This window comes from Euprymna scolopes, chromosome 8 (assembly GCF_053919585.1).
Source record: "Euprymna scolopes isolate OS-2025 chromosome 8, ASM5391958v1, whole genome shotgun sequence".
Lineage (NCBI taxonomy): Eukaryota > Metazoa > Mollusca > Cephalopoda > Sepiida > Sepiolidae > Euprymna > Euprymna scolopes.
The window spans coordinates 118,276,691-118,284,190 of record NC_136489.1 but is presented as its reverse complement, the minus strand read 5'-3'; the positions used below and the strand labels follow the sequence as shown (position 1 = coordinate 118,284,190).

The 7,500-nt window shown below is 32.8% G+C and overlaps 1 long non-coding RNA gene across 1 annotated transcript in view; it reads left to right on the top strand.

The window, feature by feature from the left end:
- The window catches only part of LOC145283740 (uncharacterized), a 200,723-nt gene extending 198,200 nt beyond the window's left edge, over positions 1-2,523 (top strand). Inside the window, exon 2 of the long non-coding RNA XR_013868730.1 lies at positions 2,274-2,523. This is a non-coding gene — a long non-coding RNA (uncharacterized LOC145283740). The remainder of the gene's footprint in view (positions 1-2,273) is intronic.
- The last annotated feature ends 4,977 nt before the right edge of the window (positions 2,524-7,500 follow it).

The window sequence follows — 7,500 nt, the reverse complement described above, 5'->3', positions numbered from 1 at the left end:
GTGTGTGTGTGTGTGTGTGTGTGTGTGTGTGTGTGTGTGTGTGTATCCAGGCTTGAGATATTCAAAAGTAGGGACTAATGAATACAACGAGGTTGTTAGATAGAGCAAAATATTTTCTATTATTTATTCAAACAGTTACATTTGGTCGCTACAAACAACCATCTGTTTCAGTCAATGAGAATTCATCAGGCGACCCTGAACCATCTAACGATATATATATATATATATATATATATATATATATATATATATATACATATATATATACGTATTTATCCATCGATTTATCGATTTATCAATCGATCGATCTACACATTAGTCTCTATCCATTTTGCTCTCTCACTTTCTCTCTCTGTATCGCTGTTCCTCAGTCTCTTTCTTCACACACACACACACACACACACACACACACACACACACATATATATATATATATAGTTAGTAAGTAATTTATAAAATATATATGGCGATTAAGCTACACTGAATATTCGGCGTTTCATCCACTATAGGATTCGTCAGGCTTATGTTATATATATATATATATATATATATATATATATATATATATATATATATATATATATATATATATATATATATATGCTAGCACAGAGACTGTATGATGATTAGAGAGAGATTGTATGATGATTATCAAATGTTTCACACTCGTGTATTTTTATTGTCATCGAAATCGCCTTCTTTTCAATCAAATCGATTGATTGCCTGCTCTAGTTTGGGACCCATCGCGGTACACCGGGAAGAAGCTTCTTATGCCTCCCTGCAGTGACAATATATTGTAGCTTACATTGCACTGTAGGCAACAATATAGGCTGTTTACTGTTGATTTTATAAAAATTATTATTATATATATATAATGGCTTGAATTAAAGTAAAAAAAAAAATGTAAAAGTCAAGTATCATGCTTCAATTGTGCTCTAAATAGAAGCATTAATTTCGAACGCGCCTCTGTCATATCAAAGAACCTATTTTGATTTTGTATGCTTGGCCTTACTGCTTGTGCGGTGATAACGGCTTGAAATTGAATTTTTAAAGAAATAATTATGTATCACGGTGCAAGTGCGCTTTAAACAGAAACATTAATTGCGAATGCGCTCCTGTCATATCAAATAACTCCTGTCATATCAAATAACCTACCGTTGATTTGATATGTCGAGTGTTTCGGTTTGCATGATACTAAGACTGCTCAAATTGTGAAGTTAGGCTCTTTTTTTTATTAAACTCGCCTGTTCCTTCTTTTATCGAATTATACTTATCATTCCGATACAAATCCTATCTAAGAACACTGCCAGGCATATAAATACCTTCGTGTGAAATTTCATAAAAAGGACGACGCACGCACACACATACACATATGCATACATACATACATACATACATACATACATACAGACACAAACAATTCCTAATAGTAGAATTTTCTCTATATATATATGTGTGTGCGTGTGTGTGTGTGTGTGTGTGTGTATAATATATATATATATATATATATATATATATATATATATGATTTTCAGAATGTGAGAGATTGTATAATAAATTCCACAGCCAAACAACGTCGCAGCTCACAAGAGCCATGACAGTCAACGAACCGGAAGTCTAAGACTTGATGAGCCCAAATGAGGGCGAAACTCGAGTCTGTGAGCTGCGACGTTGTTTGGCTGTGGAATTTAATATATATATATATATATATATATATATATATATATATATATATATATATATATATATATATATATATATATATATTTATAATGAATGAATGACAAAAGTCTATATTCCAAATTTCATGATGTTGACAATCTTACAATTTATTCCTTTAATTCAGTTGACACTTACAATTCTTGACAGCATCTGTTTCGTAGCACAAAATCCATAACTTAATTATTATATCAATCAGTGATCTATTTTGCCCTTAACTCATTAGAAGAAATAGTAAAAATCATTCGGCCAAAAAGAAATAAAATGCGTTTTGCACATGATTAAAAAATCCGAAAATTAGAATAGAAATGGCGTAATGAAAGAAAAAATATAAGATATTTGCAGCTTCTTTTCCAATTGTCGGATTTTTTTATCATATCATATCCATGTGGTAAGTTAATATATTAATATTTGTTCATAGAAAACTGGTTGAATTACTTGTGCCAATTTATTGAAACGTTTTATCGATGCCATCTAATTTCGCCAAATATATTAAAGCAGTATCGATTGCATTTAAAAATTAAACTTAAATTAATTTTTTATTATTCTTTCAGGAGAGGAACGCCAACCAAGAAAACACTGTACAGAACCCGATGATCAAATTTCAAGTTCTAAACTGGATAAATTCAATTGATTTGTCGGTAAATGGTAGTTTGTGAGCCGACAAGCAGAGTAGACATTTCTGACAAACAATTACAAAAGTTATCATTAATTGGTGAAAAGCTTGACTTGCCAGATTTCCCTTAACATTCTCAAGGTGTGGAATGAACATTCAAGTTAGTAACAGAGGCTTATCAATCAATGCATGACTTTGAAGCGAATCACTGACAAATAGTAGTAACAGTTTTGTGCCAACCATTGAAACAGTCATTTTCATTCAAGGGCTCGTATATGCAACTATTTACTTCATATATTTAAACATTAAACATTATTAAACAATTGTTTATTTTTCAATATTTTTGTTGTTGTTTTTATTAACAACAGGAAAAGAATTATCAATATATTCAACTATTACTGCTTGAATAATAGCAATTCAATGTCGATACAAGTAAGGTTGGGTAAAGTGGGTGTTTAATTTTCAATTTGACGTTTTTTTTTTTTTAAATAATATTTCCATAAAATAAAATAAGATTTCCTGATTTAAATACTGAAATTGTTCGGTTTTTAAATCAATATTTGATCCAGATCGATGAGTTTTATTTAGAATGCTGCACACCAAATGCTCCAAAAAGATTGAAGATTCAGATCTAGTTTTTGGAATCAGTATTTAATAATAATATATACACAACTTTCGATACATTATTCTTTTTGATATTTAAAAAACTGAAAAATCGAACCATCCTAATCTAATATATATTATCAGGGAGGGAGTGGGGCAGGCTTGGCCCGGTCGTAAAATACGCTTAAATTTGATATTTTAATTTGTCCAGACTTTGTATTTATAGAGTCATGATTTCAAAAGTGAAAAAAAAAGTATTTAGGTGCCATCAGCCAGAATCGAAACCGAAGCACTCAAAGCTGGTGACATTACTACTGTACCAACGTGACACGCATACGAACTGATTAAAAATTAAAAACAAACTAAGATAAATGTGAAAGATGTATAACGTTTTTTTTTTTTTTTTGCAATTTTTATCCATTTTTGACCCTTCAAATTTATTTTAACCGGCTAAAGACCTATAAAAGAATGGTCCATAAAAAAATCCAATCATCTGAGGCGCTTAATGTCGCTCTGCGATATTTAATTTCGAAAGAGATAGAATTTGAAAATATGGAGATAGACAGACAAACATATGGAATTTTATATATTAGATATGATATTTATTTGCTTCCCAAAAAATGTAACTCAATGTCGTTTTACTGTGGGGGGGGGACTGCACACAAGGGGCACTCTGGCAGTTGCAAAAATATAAATCGCCTTAATATAGAAGGGTCTTCCCTAGATTGACAAAGGACAAATTTATTTAAGTGTAGCATCAGAACAGATACTACATTTGGATCTTAACCCGACAGCCAGACTAGCAAATTTCAGTGATTAAGCAAATATATACACAATCCTACAATGTATCTTAAAACACACACACACACATACACACACACACACACACACATAATTGCCCTGACAGAAAAGAAAACATATCGACATACACATTTCTAACACTTGTTTCTTCTTGCACAACGCGAATGTTCGCCAAATACGAAAAGTTTTGATTTTTTTAAACAAACAATTTACTCGTTCAAAATGTCTATCACACGACTCTAATTTCTTTAATATATTAATATGCTTTGTTCATTAAACATTTTTACCTTTATTTCATTCAAAACCACTAGTAAGTGCTATTCATTTCTCATTCGCAACTTAATATATAAATTCTCAGCATGAGGTTTTGTATTATTCTTTTATATTCTGCCTAGATTAAGAGACACGTTTGTCTTTTCTCTTGTTCTCACGTACACTTACACGGACATACTCTCTTCCACACTTTGTGTGTGTGTGTGTGTGTGTGTGTGTGTGTGTGTGTGTGTGTGTGTGTGTGTGTGAACAAGTAGTTAATAAAACATGTTAAAAAACACTTTGGAAAAGAGTTAAAAACATGTTTAATTTTAAAAAGGAAACACTAAATAAATGGGTAGTCTTTAATCCGCGGAGTTTTGAAGAAATACTTTCCTTCTCATCAGAGGGTAGGATTTAGCAAAGTGCGGGATCGAATTTTGCTTGCAAAAGTATTAAATGAAACTACAAGTACATATATGCATATATATATATATGTATGTGTGTATCATATATATATATATATATATATATATATATATATATATATATATATATATATATATATATATATATATGAGATAGAGAGATTACATAGAAAAATGCTAGCATGAAAAATAATATACTTAAGATTAAGCTTAGAAAAGTAAAAGGACTAGTTGTTAAAACTAAAAAAGAAAAAAGATATTCTAGTAAAAATATTACATTTATAACTTAAAATATTGCAGCATTAAGAATTTTTTCAAAATTAGCATAGCATTATATATAAATTCTGTAATATATTATGCTATAAATTTATTATATTTTTGACAAGAATATCTTGTCTTTTTCTTTCCTAGTTTTATCATTTATTTATTATATTATGTTTTATCATATATTTGGCCACCAATATAACCAAGTAACTCGTAGTTAACGATAAGGCACACGACATGCAGTCCTATGTGGTTCGGCTCGAATATCCACCAAAGTCCTACGATGCAGTTCTAGTCACTTTCACAAACACAGTGTTGATATGACGTTGGACGCAGCAGTTGCTGATCTTTTATATCCTCTTAGATCCGCTGAAAAGAAAAATCGTTCAACTTGGTATTTCGTTTACTTAAGTTCACTTGTAAGTATCAGCAACAATAAACAACGTTGACTCTGGCTGTAGTTTTCTTATGAAATGAATTATTCACAAAAGAGAAAAATAAAAATAATAAGGATGTACAGTTTTTCACAGGAGAATCAAAAATAAAAGAAATAAAATGTCGATTTCAAGTTTCTTTTTCTGTTAGTTACAATAGTCGATTTTCAACAACTGATTTCCTGCTTTTGATCGGTCAAAGGACGAATGCTTCTAAAACGGCGGGGTGTGCAGGCGGTGGACAGCCCCCCCCCCTCGAGTTCAAACTCACTCCAGACTCACTTCAGAATTTACTGCAAACTCTGAAAAACTAAAACAAAACAACTGGACCCGCTAGAAACAAAACTTTACTGGAGTAAAAGATATGAGAAGAGCGACGTGATCACAATATAAATGTTGAATGGCTAAAAGTGGTCAAAGAAGAGCTACAGCAAATCAAAAAAGGGACAGAGAATGAAATCAGCAAGGAAACCCTCCAAACAACTTTACGAAAAATGATCAACTGGAGGGCATCATGGCACGATGGAATATACACATACTGGTTCAAAAAATCACCACATTAAATGAAAGGCTAATTCAAAGTCTGAAAAGATGTACATACGAAGCAGACGTGCCAGATTTGATGAACAAAGTTAGAAACACAATGGTACAAAAAGACATAGAAAAGGGAACAGCTTCCACCAACTACAAGTCTATACCATGTTTGCTTACCATGTTGAAAATACTAACAACACAACTGAGAGAACAAATTTATCACTCACTAGCAGGAGGGGGGGGGGACGCCCGGCGTTGCTCGGTCGTAAAATACGCTTAAATATGATATTTTATTTTGTCCAGATTTCGTATATATTATTATTATAGAGTCGTGATTTCACAAGTAAAAAAAGGTATTTGGATGTCATCAAATTTGATTGGGTGGAATCAAACCTGAAATCAAAACTGTAGGATTCAAAGCTAGTGACGTTACGACTGTACCAACGTGACACGAATATGGACGAATTAAGAATTAAAAATAAAATATAAACTAAGATGAATGTACAAAATGTTTAAAGACTTTTTAATTTTGACCCCATTTTTAACACCTTGAAAACAATTTTAACCAGCTAAAGACTCATAAAAGAACGGCCCATTAAAAAAAATCCAATAATTTGAGGCCCCTAGCGCCGCTCTGCGACTTTTAGCTTCGGAAGAGATAGAGTTTGAAAATATGGAGACAGACAGACAGACAGGCGGACAGACAGGCAGATAGACAGAGAGACATACAGCCTTTTATATATTATTAATAGTCGTGGACTACATCCCGAAGAACAGAAAGGATGCCAAAAATGGAAAACAAATGAATACATGATCTACTATATATTTTTTTTTACAAGGTAGTCACCACTTATCAAGGCCCGGAAGCCACTCGGTGATAAGGCTTATTGTGTGTACAGTACGTTAGTGTTGGAGATTTGATAAAGTGTCTTACTTAATGGATCGACTACAAAAAGTTGTATAACAGAATTCATCAAGCATGGATGATGGAAGGCTTAGAATGCTTGAGAATGTACAAAATAGTTGACAAGATTATCAGCTTGATTTGAAATATAATGAGAACCTGGAGACTTGAAACTGACAGCCGATGGACACTACATAACTTAGATAAGTATACAAATCTTTCATGTCGATTCCCTATCACCACTACGATTCATCATAGTCATGATACCCCTAAACAATGTGCTAAGAAAGTGCCAATCAGAATACAAGAAGAACTAAGAATATGCCAAGCCGGACACAAGCACAATACAGATGAAAGAATGTACCACTTAATGTACATGGACAGTCTGAAACGTTTTATAGGAACTAAAAAGGAATTAGATACGCTAATATAACACAACCAGAATATCCAGCCAGGATATCCGTATGGAAAAGTGCGCACTGCTGGTTATAAGAAGGGGAAACTGGGGGCAACGGAACGGATGAAACTACTCAACCAACCAGAGATGAGGGCACTAGGTGAACATTTGAATATTTGGGAGCTCTGGAAGCAGACAATATCAAAGCGACAAACATGAAAGAGAAACAACAAACAGATAAACACATCCAAGCAAGAGAATAGGATGTCATAATAGTAAACAGGAAGGAAAAGTTCTGTCAGGTCGTAGATTTTGCCGTTCCAGCAGACCGGAAGTGAATATCAAGGAGACGGGGAAGCGGGGCAAATACACGTAACTGACCAGAGAGCTGAAAGGGACATGAAAGATGAAGAAAGTCAAGATAAAACCAATAATAGAAGAAGCACTAAGAACAATCCCGAAAAAGTTTTGAAATAAGATTAGGAGGAATTGGAATCAGAGGTATGGCTGAGAAGACGCAACGGATAACAATAATGAAAACGGCTGAA